At 40.6% G+C, this 15,013-nt stretch overlaps 1 pseudogene across 1 annotated transcript in view; it reads left to right on the top strand.

Moving 5' to 3' along the window:
• The window catches only part of LOC143816815 (retinol dehydrogenase 16-like), a 124,094-nt pseudogene extending 110,175 nt beyond the window's left edge, over positions 1–13,919 (top strand). The window contains exon 5 of the transcript XR_013224004.1: positions 12,339–13,919. The product of XR_013224004.1 is annotated as a retinol dehydrogenase 16-like (transcript). The remainder of the gene's footprint in view (positions 1–12,338) is intronic.
• The last annotated feature ends 1,094 nt before the right edge of the window (positions 13,920–15,013 follow it).

Below are 15,013 nucleotides of genomic sequence, written 5' to 3'. Positions count from 1 at the left end.
TTCTCAACCCATTCCACTATGTAATGAAGAAATATTTAGAGCTAGAACACTTCATTCAGTGATATCTAGGATGTGAGATTTTAGTGTTCCCTTTTTTTTTTGAGCAGTGTGTGTGTGTGTGTGTATATATATATATATATATATATATATATATATATATATATATATATATATATATATATATATAGTAAGATAGCGATAGCGCTTACTGCGTGTCTTGGGGGACACTTGCTTGGCAACAGGATAAACGCACACAGGCACGATTTTCTTACAAAAACAGTCTATTTGGTTTATTTTGACAACAGCATAAACCGCAACCTCGGGAACTTGGTAGTATGCAACAGCCTGAACACTGTCTGTACACATTCGGCTTTACAGTGGAACCACAGTCCCTCACTGACCCCGGTCAGCATAACACGGATTACAGTCCATTAGCTGTTGGCGTCCATCACACAGGTTCCCGGATGCCTCTTATCCTCAGAGGTATCCCATAGAGTAAACACAGTATCTCTCTCTGACCCCAGTCAGTGTAACACGGATCCCTTTCCGTTACCTGTTGGTGCCGGCCACACAGGTTCCCGAATACCTCTTATCCTCAGAGGTACCCCACAGACGTCTCTCACTGACCCTGTTCAGTAACACGATTATCAGACCGTCCACTCCGGAGATATCTCACAGACCTCCTTGCTCTGGCTCAGACTAGCCAGCACTCGCTCCCATGTGCCAAACACACCTCCATTACATAGGTGTAACCACACCCAGGTACCTATCACATGGCTAGTCAGGTGATCGTGACATCACCGCAGGTCTTCAAACACACAATCATATACAGGCTTCATCTTGGGCATTCAGACCCATCCCTTTGGATGGGTTTGTAGGTGACTGGACCCACCCAGCTCTCCAAGCCACCTGGAAGGCTTCCCAATATAAAACAAATCCCTCAGCAGTAGATCTGCTGAGCAAAACACGCCCAGGCTTCCATCACAGGGCCACCCACCTCTGCGATACATACCGCTCATCAATCACATGACAGTCGCCATGCCACAATATATATATATATATATATATATATATATATATATATATATATATATATATACAATACATATACATCAATATGCAAACAGAGGTCTTAACAGTAACGTTAGCACAATAAGAAAATCGTAATATGCTATAAAAAATAGAGTGAATCGGCTTACCACTGCACTGAAAGAAATGCCATAGATTTCCCTTCACACATGACAACACATGTGAGAGAGGGATCCGCCCAGCAAGGACAGGAAACCCATTGAAATTAAACGGCTGTACCTCTCCCCCGTTTCACTTACTTTCCTGTCCTTGATGGGATCCCCATCCTGAAATCCGCAGTGAAGAGGAAAAAAATATTCCCAGGCTTGTCCCGGTGTCAGAAGAGCAGCCTGCGTACCTGTGCACTGGCCTTCAGGTGACTGGAAGCTCTATCCACAGGTCCCCTGGGAGGTTGGTGTACGTGCGGGCACAGGCAGCACAGTCAGGTCTGTAACTGGTCTCAGATAGTCGTGCCACCATCCCCCTGCTGCACTCCCCATGCTTCCTCTCCGCTGGTTTCAGCATGATAGAGCGGCCAGGAAGCACATCCTGAGGTGGTGCGGGTGCAAGGCATCCTGAGTATGGGCGTGCCGAAGTGACTTCAGTGGGTGCGACAGAAGAAATTCACCAAACCAAAAAAACAGCTTGAACACCTAAGTCCGTATTAACCACACGATACACAAATTAATCTTAATAATAAACACAATTTTATTAAAGACACCAATCCAAATTTACAAAAGACATGATAAAAAACATATAAGAAATTTAAAAACACACAAGGGGAGCAGGGCACCAAACGCAGTCCAAATATAATTAGTAGTTGAGAAAGGTAAAATTCACTCCATAATCAGTATAATAATCAAGAAGGTGCTGTATATGTAGTAAATCCAGATTGTACTGGTAAGCAAAGAGGAGTAGTCAGTGCTCAATAGTTTATAATCTGTTAATCAATAAGGTGCCATATACATAATAAATCCAGATAATACTGGTAAGCAAATAAAGCGCTCAGTGCACACATAGCAAAATGTACATATATACCCATAAATATTATAAAGTGCCAAAGTGCAAACAATAATCAATAACCTTATCCATAAAAAGTAGTAGTAAGGCATATGTCTGCATATACTAACCGGAATTCATCTCAAACGTGGTGCCACTGCTACCCCCCACTCCAACGCACGTTTCACACGTTGCTTCGTCAGGGAGTGATAGAAAATGAGGGCTACAATAGGATTAATATAGGTCCATAAAGATACGTGTAACCAATGGGAACAGTCCTATCCATGTGCATATAATTCGGCGCTTGATTCACCGCCACAGCTATCGCATCCACGTCACCGGCCTTGCGGCAACATCACTAGAGGGCGTGGTTGCACCATCCGTGACGTCACAAGTGAAGCACGTGACCAGGTATGCGTGCAGGGAAGGCAGACCAAGAACGCAGCACACGGGACACCATTAGATGTAAGGGCAAGCAAAAGGGCAAGGCTTGCAACAATAGAGTACAAAAACTGGAGCGTGGATATCATAATAAATCATTAAATAACAAAACCGCATATAAATATCCACCATAACATCACGGACTAACCATATCATTAATCACAGAATAAGACAATACAAAATAAAGAATTCACTGAAATACCGCATAATATGTAAATATATAAATATCAAATAAAAAAAAATGTATAATAAATATGTATACAAATCATGTGTACATGTGACAATAAAAAAATATTAATATAATAAAGATCTAAAAAATAATAAGCAAATATAAATACAAATTATTAATAAAATAACAACAAATAAATAAATATATGTGAGTACATGTGAAAAAAAGTATATCAAAATATATGTGAGGACATGTGAAGAGAGATATATCAGGATAATCCTTCCAGTCCATTATATGTAAGACAAGTTTCCCATTCTGTCTCCATATAGTTCTCATATAGAATCCACCACTTGTATATCATGAACCTATAAAATTTCTAGAAATAAACATATTAGATAGACCACAACTCAAAATATAAATCCCTCATAAATAGAAAAAAATATAAAAACAAAAATAAAAAATATATATACAGTATAATAAAAACAAGAAAACAGAAAACATATTACTCAAAATACCATAATATCACAAATAAATATATTTATAAAAATAATCCAATATATATAATGAGACCGATAGACAGCAATGATAGGATGCACACATCCAAAGCTTAACTCATAAAAAGCTAGAAAAACCCCATTAGTCATTCAAGCCAAATGGCTTCATTGTTCTAAGAGTCGTAATCCAACGACATTCTCTTTGCACTAACTTATTCATTAAATGGCCCCCACGGGCACCCATATGAACAACATCAATACCTCTAACTTGTAGATCAATGGTCCCCGACGGATGAAATTCTCGATAATGGGAAGGTAATGTCTTCAACTTAGCAATCTCTTCTTTATGCGTGTCCTCAGGACCAATCAGTCTAGCCGCTCGTATATCTCTTGCATGTTCCAAAACAGGTACACGTAATTGTCTGGATGTCAAGCCGATATAGATAAGTCCACATGGACAGGTAATATAATAAATCACAGATGTCGTTCTGCAGTTTATAGCATGTACAATTTTGAAAGTCCGAGATTTTGAAGAATTCACAAAAGTACCAGTCTTAATCATATATCTCCAAGCACTGCAGTCACCACAGGAACGAGGTAGGTCCTCTGGAGTTAATAAATACAAGAAGATATATTGGTATAGTGATTTAGCAAACTAATATATTAACTAATACCTAAAATTAACTTTTTATTAATAGCAGTTAAAATGTCATAGACAAAAAACCTCTACAAAACCCGCAACCTACAAAAAAACCCCAAAACAATACAGTATATGCATATACCCCTAGTAAAGCCTACCAGACCCTGATATACCCTTCCTAGCAGCGGAGGTTGGCATCCTATCTTGTACGCAAAATGGCGCCCCCGCTCAACGATGGCTCACCCTGGATGCACACTGGTCCACCCTAAATAGCGATAATTACAACCAGTAAACCACGCCAAAAGCCACGAACCAAGGGTGTCGTTGAAAAATTAGAAAGGAAAGGAGGTAGAAAATATACAGAAGGTGAAATCTCCTCACTAAAGTATGCTAGTCATCCCTCTGAATAAAAGGAGCCAAATGCAAAATAATGTAACAACCACAAAAAATGACTGACTAATATAACAAATTGGATACCCAGATATAAATGTATACCAGGACCCGGGTAGGGAGAGGGAAAGCCTGGATTGCTGACCCTCTAGTCACCCTAGATATGTCCCTGCCTTGCTGCGGAGGTTGGCACCCTAAATAAAATCGCAAATGGCTCCCCCGCTCTCGTCGGCTCACCCTCGGTGACCCTTCACACTTACCCTCTCAACTCTCAAAAATAAATAGAGATTAGTAGCCCACAGGAGAGTGAGGGAACCACGTGTGAAGAAATCCCTAAAAACAGGGGTGTATAAGATAATAGACAAGCCCAGATCTTGAGACGCTGCAGAGTCTGCTTCAGGGTAGTGACAGGGAGTAAAACAAATGTTGGGACAAAGAACAGCAAACCGTAATCAATTGTGAACAATGCGCTGTCAAATGCTAAATGCTAAATTGTTTGCCATCAAACCAATATCAACATGTGGCAACAACCCTCTTTTATATGTTACCCGACAGCACAAAGTACCATACCATGGCACTATTGCAGCTTCCCTTATTGCACAATACCGCAAGACACAGCAGCGCTTTCAGCAAAGAAAAGAAAAACCAGTCTTATCTGGGGTCCAGAAGATAAACATATGCCTCTGCCTCAACGCGTTTCCCTGCCATGATGCCAGTTCATCAGGAGGCTAATGGAACAGCCGTTGCCAGTATATACACAGCCCACGGCAGTCAGGACATCCTAGTTGCAGTTCCTCTGGAGTTAAAAATAAAATTGGATCTAGGGGGAACATAATGGCTGTGTGTTATCATCCCACCAATCCTCTTGCTCCTTCTTGCAACAATCCGTGGTGTGTCCTCAATAAATGTAGCAAGTTCAGGGTCCTGTTTTAATATAGGCCAAAATCGATTCATGATGTTACTCATATCCTTCCATCTACTGTGATAATTAGTAATAATCCGTAAACATGACTCCTCCTTTCTTGATGTTTGATTATGAAGAAGATTATTACGATCCATACTTTTGGTCTGCTGATAACCTTTCTCAATGTCCCCAGCCTCATAGCCTCGACGTAAAAAACATGACTTCAAATCTAGGACTTGGCTTTCAAATTCTTCATTCAAATCACAGATCCTCCTGGCCCTAATAAATTGTCCTTTGGGGATGGCTTTAATAGTGTGTCTGGGATGTTCAGATCTTGCATGTAAGAGAGAGTTTGTACTTGTTTCTTTACGATAGATGGTACTATGAACATTACCGAGTTGATCAACTGAAAGCTGAAGGTCAAGAAAATCGATCTCACTCTCCGTCACTTTAAAGGTGAATTTGACATTCCAGTCATTAGTATTAATTCATCCAACTCGGCTCTGCTCCCTTGCCAAATAAAAAGGATATCGTCGATGAAATGCATCCAACTTAAAACGGCCGGGCCTTGTACATTTGACAAATGGGATAACATGTTCTCACGTTCCCAATGGCCCATAAATAAATTTTCGTATGAGGGCACGAAACACCCCCCCCATCGCCACTCCCCATTTTTGTTGAAAGAAACGGTCCTTAAATGTAAAATAATTGTGAGTCAAGGCATACTACAGTAGTTCCAACAAAAGTTGTAATAACTCCAAGTCCATACCCTTATTCATTAGGAAAAATTTCACCGCTGCAATACCCTTATGATGCTCAATACAAGTATATAATGATTCAACATCTCCAGATATGAGTAACATATCTGGTTCAAATGTTATACCCTGCAACCTACGTAATACCTCACCAGAGTCTTTAATATAGGATGGTAATTCCACCACACACGGCTTAAGATAGTAATCCAAAAAACGGGAAACCATTTCATTCAATCCACCACAATCGGAAACAATGGGTCTTCCGGGCGGGTTTAAAAGATTTTTATGAATCTTCGGTAAAAAATATATAGTCGGAACCACCGGAAAAACAACCCGTAATCCTTCCCAAACCATTTTCGTGATGCAGCCCTTTTCTAGGGCTACATCAAGGATATGAAACAGCTGCATCTGAAAGGTGGATGTGGGATCTGACGTCAGTCTATGATAACAACTATCATCATTCAGTTGTTTAAAAGCTTCCTTCTCATACTGCTGTATCGGCCAGACCACCACATTACCACCTTTATCAGCAGGTTTAAATACAACCTGTTTCATATCCTTGAGTTCCTGTAAAGCCTTATGTTGTACCTGTGTCAGGTTACCAAAGAGCCTCCTAATCTGCAACTGATACAATTCATTAAATACCATTCTCACAAAAATTTCCACTGAAAAATTCTAAGTTATTGGGGGAAAGGTTTTAGATTTCTTGCTAATAAAATCAGGAAACTTACTCTGTTCTTAATCCTGTTGCTCAAGAAGAAGACTCTCTAATACCCGGAGCGCTTCCAATTCGGCCTCTGTAGGAAAAGGTGTATTATTCTTTTTGTGGAATTTCTTTAAAATAAGTTTGCGGGCAAAAAGAAAAACATCCTAAATAGCCACAAAGGTATCAAAGTTGGAGGCCGGACAAAATGTCAAACCTAATGTCAAAACAGATTGCTGAGCTGGTGTAGGAACAATATCCGATACATTTATTACCTTAAAATCATTGTTTTGTTTGAAGTCCTGAAATTTGTTGTTTTTACATCCATTTGTCATCTGGCGAGTATTATAACGTCTTGAATCAATTGATGACTCCCTGGTACTAGTGCCAGCAGATACATGTGATGAACTACTCGACACAGAGGTAACAGAGCCTGATCGAAAGCGATTCCATCGTGATTTCCATCTATACACCCTGTTAGTCTCATAATCCGTCTGATCACATTGAAATTGATGTGTCTTAGTCTTTTTCAGATCTTTTTCCCATTTAGTATAGCTTACTTAGATCCTCTTCAAAAGTAGTCAATTCAGTAACAGTCAATTTATCCTTAAGTTTATCCTGTATAGATCGTATCTGTCCCTCTAATGTCTCCAATTTTTTCTGATCAAGTAAAATCAACAACTCCAAAAATGTTTTAGAACACCTATCACATGCCTCTTCCCACTTCTGTATAATTACCATATCCTCAATAGGGAATGAGGGAAAAACTTGGACCCGCAATCCACGTGGGACCAGTCCACGTTGCAAATATTGTTCTAATGTTTTACAATTCCACCAAGTTTTCGTACGCTTGAACAGTAGATCCCTCAATCGCTGCCCATCAGTCTCAATGCTACCATGAGTCTCATTAGTCTTATCTGAACTGTTTCCAAAAATAGTAGATATTTGCGTAAGCCAGTTGGTGTCCCGGCTCTTGTAATCCATAGTAAATAAGGGCTGCGCCCTACGTGTCGCCGGCCGGTGCAATGAAGACGGGTTGGCCAGTCAGCCTTCACAGGGGAATGGAAGAGCAATCATTAGGACTGGAAGGGAGTCCCCACAAGATGGCATTGTCGCCCCCTTCTTAATGGCGAGCAGCCAAGCATGGATCAAGGCAATCAGAAGCAGCAGTCAACAGCTCACAATCAACGTGGATACAAGGGAAGCAGCTGTTCAAGTGGCAGAAGCAGCAGCCGTCCCAGACAGCAGAGCAAAGCATCTCAATACTCGGTGTCAAGAGAGAATGCGTTGCGTCCCACCACAGCCTCCGAATCCGGTACCCTTAAGTGACAGCGGGTGGTCAGTGATCTTTGTGAATGTCTTCATTTGTTAATAGGCCCTTATTGTTTGTATAAAACACTAGGAGAGGCCTAGGAAAGCTAGCCCTAAGAAGAGGAACAGAGAGAGTGCGCTATGCAAACACCCGGTAGCGGTGGACTAGCAGAGGAACTTCTGCTCCGACTGCATTCACAGAACCATTAGTGAGGAGACCCCTGACTTTGCAGCAAGCCTTCGGTCTGTTATGAGATCTGAAGTGGAGGGCTCCCTAAAAACCGTATTAAAAAAAGGGAAGAAAAAACTTAGGGAGGTTTCTTCTAACTCTGACTCCTTTCCAAGGTCATCAAAAGGACCGTACCATACCAAGTCCTCGTATTCATCCTCCTCAGACAGTGACATAGGGTGCAGACCGTGCTTTCTGTTGGAGGACACAGATAAATTGCTTAAAGCCATTAGATCAACTATGGGCTTAAAGGAAGAGAAAGCAGTTAAGTCTCTTGAGGACCTGATGCTTGGAGGGTTTGAGGAGAAAAAGAAATGCACCTTTCTGGTCCATACTAAGATCCAAGCACTCATTAGCAAAGTGGAAGAGGCTGGAGAAGACTGATTCTTTGCCCTCATTCTCAAAAAGGAGATAGCATTTTGAGGAAAAGGATTCAGAGTTACTGGATAAGGTTCCTAGGATCCACGGTGCCATGTCTATGTAATTGGAGAGGTCAGCACTACCCTTTGAAGATTCAGGGTTACTCAGGGAACTATTAGATAAGAAGGCAGACACTTATCTAAGGCTACGTTCACATTTGCGATGTGCGCCGCAGCGTCGGCGACGCAACACACAACGCAAATGTGAACGCATGCACAACGCAGCGTATTGTGACGCATGCGTCCTTTTTTTGCTTGATTTTGGACGCACAAAAAATGCAACTTGCTGCGTCCTGTGCGCCCTGACGCGTGCGCCGCAGCGACGCATGCGTCACAAAACACAAATGCAATGCATGTCCATGCGCCGCCATGTTAAATATAGGGGTGCATAACGCATGCGGCGACGCAGCGGCGCCCGACGCTGCGTCGCACAACGCTAATGTGAACGTAGCTTAAGGCACATATGGGAAGTGACAGCAAGAGGTCTGAATCCAGCAATTACCAGAATTTGTACTGCACATTCCCTTATGGTTTGGCTGCAACAGCTTCACTCCAAAACCCCAAGAGGTAGGATCTTTTCAAACATGCCTCTGTTACACGGAGCTGCAGAATTCTTAGGCCGGGTTTACATTTCAGGGGCTTTGCAGAGGGCTATGTATGTCCTCCGTTAAGCCCCGCCTACATCTGCATACTTCTGCATGCGTCCTGCGTACTTATCTTTAACATTGGGTACGCAGGACATGAGGATGTACAGTATGCGGATATGTCAATTTGATGTGCCCGCCGTCCGCACAAAACGCAACTTGTTGCGTTCCTGTGCAGTCAGCGGGCGCACCCTAAGGTGTTTCAAATTCTCCAGAAATCCGAATATTTCCCGCCCTTTTTTATGACCATATGGGTGTGCACTATTGATTGGGTGTTTTATGAAGTGGCATCTGTTATGTGTATAAATTAACCAGGAGGACCTCTCATGCTCTGTAACCGAATTGAAGCGGAGAAGAGGTATCGCCCTTTAATTTCAGTGGGTTTCCTGTCCTTGCTGGGCGGATCCCTATCTCAGGTGTGCTGTCATGGGTTCTAAATGAAATTGCTACCGGTAAGTAACCTAGGTGTTTTCAATAAGTCGGTGCATGAAATCCTCCAGGCCAGTAACCTCGAGCAGACAAAGTAAAAATAAAAGGGGGGTGGAAGTATTTCATCCAGCACCCTACAAAAATATTATTTATTGATTATAAACATTCCATTTTATTAGAGAAACTTTATAAAAAAAAAAAAAAGTAAAAGGATCATATGTTTTTTTTCAGGAGTTAGCATAGGCCCCTTATTGCAAATGAAAAGAAATCTTAATGCTTCAGCATACTAAAACATTTTGGACAATTGTATGTTTCAACCTATGTGAAAATAGTTTGAGGAAGGTTGTTTCTTGTTCTAGCATGTCTATGTCCTGATGAACAAAGCAAGGTCCATAAAGGTTTGGTTGGGTTAATTTGGTGTGGAAGAATAAAGCCCAAGGCTGGCCTTAGGCTGTATAGTTGGGCACCTTCCGCTGGCTTTTCTGTCTATGTGTTTGTCTATATTATATGCATCTGATGATGGTTGTTTTGTGTAAGTTCACCTTTTTGTATTTTTTATGAAGAAATAAGTTATAATTTAATATATTCTATTAAAGTACGAAGTTCTCATAGTGAATTAGTTGCTTTTTCCCCGTTATTTGATGCATTTTTGGTGCAGATGTGAAGCCGAGTTTTTAATGTTTTCTTTTATAGTACGGTAATCTGTGTGGTCAAGTCCATGCAGCTGCTTGTTTTGCAGCTGTCAGACAGTCTAATAGCCATGAATCTTGCGTACATATTATTCGAGCACACCCAAGATGCTCGGATAACACTTTAACATGTTCGCTCAACACTATTTTTGTACAAGCTATATAAGCTTCTATGTGAAGCCTCCAAAAATGCAAGAAAAGAAAAATAAAATGGTGCTGCATTTTTAAGTGCAGAATTAAAGCTTCTCTGTATTTTAAAAAATGCGGCTTCACATCTGCACCAAAAAATGCATCAAATAAGGGGGAAATTGCATAAAAGAAAAGCAATGATGCAATAATCAGAGAAGATTGTTATTGTGCGTGTGATGAAGACAGTTGCAGAAAATGTACATAAAAAGCAGAAGGAAAAACACTGCATTAACGCTATATGTGAATACTTCCTGAGCATTCATTTTTTATTACTTTTTTATGAGTTTAAGGCTGGTGTCACACTTGCGAGTGCAATGAGAGAAACTCGCATCAATTCTCGGCACTGCCTCCACCACACGGGACCATAGTGTGCGGCTGCATGCATTTCTATGTAGCTGAACACTCCGGTCCGAACCGCCGGCGGCAGTGCCAGGAATTGATGCGCAAATTTCTCGCATTGCACTCGCAAGTGTGACACCGGCCTCATAGAGAGAAAAAAAATCAATCATGCCATTTTTCACACCATTTACCGATCCTTGTAAATAATCAGATTGCTATGTTGTGTGGATCATAACAATTACAGTGACACCAAATATATCCATGTTGTTTGCTTAATTATGATGTTTATTATTTTTCAATACAGCACATTAAAAATTACATTATTGTAATTGTTTTTCATTATTTTTTAGTAAGTTTATAGGAAAAGAAAAATCAAAATCTCTTTTTCTTCCTCTAGAGTCCAGGGACATAGCAGTGTATTTGTATGCAAAGATGTATCAGTATAATCTGCCTGTGGAGTCAGCCTGCAATACATATTAAGAAAATACAATTCTTCCAGTGACAGCAGCAGAGCCTGTGCCTCAATTGCATTAGTTTTTTCCTGTAGTATTGAAGGTTGTGAGTTCAAGTCCTGGGAAGCATCTCAAAAATGAAAAAAATAACATTTTGTAATTGCTTTTTATTATTTTTAGCAGTTTTATAGGAACAAAAAATTATGACTTTGTCTTCACCTTTAGTATACAGGGAGCATACTACTGCATATGACAGTGTATTTCTATGTGCCTATGTACATGTATAATCTGCTTTTGGGTTCACTGTCTGCAATACAGTTTAAGATTACCAAATTCTTTTGTCTACATCTTAGTGGGTCGTGGCTCATAGTTAGAGCTATTCCCTGTGAATGCTGGTGTCATGAGTTTTGGAGTCAGGTAGACCCGAGGAGGAAAGAATAGTTTAATTTAAATTTGGTGCGAGCAGAGATGCCAGAGAGCAGAGAGGTGAGTATTAGGAGTCTGTACAAAGCTGTGACGTGGCGGGACTGAGCCTTCAAGTTAGGACAGTCCTGTTGAATTTAGAACGTTGGGAGCTAGGAACTACTAGTCCAAAAGCAGTGTCAGCATACCTCACAAACGCTGTTCTTTATGAATGAGCAACAATTCCCACACACTCGAAAATCTTATAGAAACTCTTCCAAGAGTGGAAGCTGTTACACCTGCAAACAGGGAACCAACTCCATATTAATGTCAATTAAATTAAAGTGTCATAAACCATAAAAACTTCTGCAAGTATAATGTGTAGGTTACCATATTTTTTTTTCCATATAGTGTATATTAAAATCTGGCAGATTTTTTTTTTAATTTGGTTTCAGGTTGTTCCATAAATCTTCAAATTTTCAACTAGTAAAAAAGTTTTCTTACCAATATAAGATAATTGTATATCAGTCTATAATGATTGTCTAATTTTGCTTGAACAAATCACTGACTACAAATTGAGAACTGAGAGATTTCCTACATGTGAACAATATTTTTGATGGTATGTGGTAACACTAATTGACTCAATGCTAAACTTACTGTTTGTTCACACAGATTCCAAGAATCTTGAGAAAAACCTATCAGATGCTAATCCGAAGATTCACCTTGTCACAGACTGTATGGAACATGCCCTGACTGCTGTCCACCCTCAGACCCGCTATTCTGCCGGCCTAGATGCCAAACTCTTTTTCTTACCGCTTTCATACTGCCCAAGTGCAGTAGCAGATTATTTCTTATTACAAAAATAAAGTTTGAGAATAGCTCAGAGTGGTATCTAGGTATATAGAGAGGTTGAGCAATATTGTAAAAGGCTTTAATTTTCCAAATTCACATGCAAGGATTATTAGTCCATATTAGACAGATTAATGTAGATGGGATCTTACGAAAATCAATCGTTGCTGGCTTTTGTACACTCGGTGATTCCGCATGTGTTCATTGAACCGTGCAGAACCACTGCGTCCAATACATTGGACTGTGATATTTGTCTTGCGGAGACTGAGTGTCTCCACAAGATAAATTGACACGCTGCGGTTTAGAAAGACGCGCCACATGTCCATTTGCACAGGGTTGCCGGAGGCTTCCCTGCATACATAGTGGAGATGGGATTTCATATACTGGCCACTGTGGATTGGACGCTGCGGCTGTATGCAGCATCCAATCCGCAGTGTTTACTGACCATGGAAACATACCCTGTCCCTTATACAAACAGCTGCATTATTGTATCCAACTTAAGTTTTTTTTGTAGAAGGACTTGTGCTCCAGAGTTGTATAGAGCTGTAATAAAGCACTCATACCAGTGAAGAGTGCAATTTCTGTTTCTCCATATATTTCCAATGTAATAGTTTGGAAAAAAATGTGTCATGCTCCATTGGACTCTATATACACTGAGAATATCTTGTTACATACGGTGCCCAGACCTTTGTCAGTGTTTGATGCCCATGAGGGTCTGTACTAGGCCACCATAAGGCCTCTATGCTCACTACCTAGATATTTGCATGTACACTATAAATACTGCCTTAGACTGTCTTCTGGTCTGTTTCCTTTGTACTGCACATTTCCTGATCCACAACAGTGTCTAACTATAAATATATATCGTGAAGAACGATGAAAGGTGAGTGGTGGAAATCCACAGGGCTCCACGCTCTGAGCCAGGAACTACCCAGGTCAAATAAGAGAAGGTGATTATTAAACACACAATGCGTTTCAGGGACAATTCGTTCTCCTCATCTGGTAGTCACCTGATGAAGGGGACAGATTGTCCCTAAAACATGTGTGCTTAATAAATCGATAAATCGACTTCTCTTATCTGACCTGGATGATTCCTGACTCAAGAGCGTGGAGCCCTGTGGATTTCAAGCACCCACGTTTCATCGTTCTTCACTGTATCACGGCTCCTAAGCAGGACGCCAGGAGCAGACAGATGGAATTGCAGCACTCCAGCATTGTGCCTGGCATGTACAACTACCAGAGGTGAGGTGAACACCTCTTCCCCTTCCTTTTATATACTGTTACGTTCTTCATGTGGAGTGCCCCCTGTTTTGGTTTCTTTTTATAAATATATATGAGCAGTTTGTCTTTTTTCTCATGTAATACTGTATGTTAATAGCTCTATTAAATGACCACACTGAGCAAATCAAAAATCTGTGCAGAAACTTGTTTTTTCTAGTCCTAAAGAAAATGTAATTTACTCAATGTAAAGTTGCTTGAGAATAACAACTAGTGATGAGCAAATTTGTTCAGAAAACGATCGCCAAATATTTGTGTTGATAAAGTGCTGAAAATGCTTTGGCAACAAAAGTATTTTCAGCACTTTATCAACGATAATGGTGTTGTATCATGAGCGTTTGGTACATGTTTGAGGAGGGGAGGGGGTTTGCAGAGCACTGAGGGGTGGCGTTCTTGAAAACAGTAATATTTTTTTTTCCTAGCTTTATGTGTGCACATTGCGGCTAGCCAATCAGGGCACAGAAAGCATCCACAATGTCCTGACACCACGGCTTGTGCATCCACATGTCCCTCTCCATATAAAGAGTGGACATGTTGTTTTAACGCCATTTTGACACTGTAACAGCGCAGAGAGGCTGCTCCTGACGCTGGCATTGTTAGCAGCAAGATTTTAGCTAGTTAGATAGGTGGCTGTGTATCGGACAGATAGTGTAGCTAGCTAGTGTACAGTGTGGCTGTTAAATTTACCTTCCATCATTTTTTTTTTCTGGCCACAGACAAAGCCAGCAGGGCACATGTCCCACAAGTGTGTTGTGCCCCTCTTCTATTGTGCTCCAAGAACGAGTATAGCATTCTAAATAATATTTTTTCCCTAGCTAAATGTGAAACTGCCTGCTGTATCCCACCTTGTCATTTAGTGCTGTGGTGAAATGAAACTGTCTACACACCTAACGCACAAAAAAGTATCATTTTTTAGTTGCAAAAAGTAAGACAGCCTGCAATTTCACACTTTGTCATTTTGTTGGGTTGAAATTAAGCTGTCTACAGATCTCACGCACATAACCAAATTTTTTTTCTGTTGCAAAACGCCATACAGTAGGGACCTGACTTTCAAATAGTTTGTAGCATCTAGTGTTTTATAGAGACCTGATCCAGAAGCCACAAAAAAAAATTATGTTCCTAGTGTCAAACAGTAGGGGACATCTAACATTCAAATAGTTTGTGGCATCTAGTGTGTTATAGAGGCCTGATCCAAAGGCCACAAAAAATTCTTGTGTTCCTAA

This window comes from Ranitomeya variabilis, chromosome 3, assembly GCF_051348905.1.
Source record: "Ranitomeya variabilis isolate aRanVar5 chromosome 3, aRanVar5.hap1, whole genome shotgun sequence".
NCBI classification, from domain to species: Eukaryota; Metazoa; Chordata; class Amphibia; order Anura; family Dendrobatidae; genus Ranitomeya; species Ranitomeya variabilis.
The sequence above is the reverse complement of the archived record's forward strand: the minus strand, read 5'-3'. Positions and strand labels throughout refer to the sequence as shown.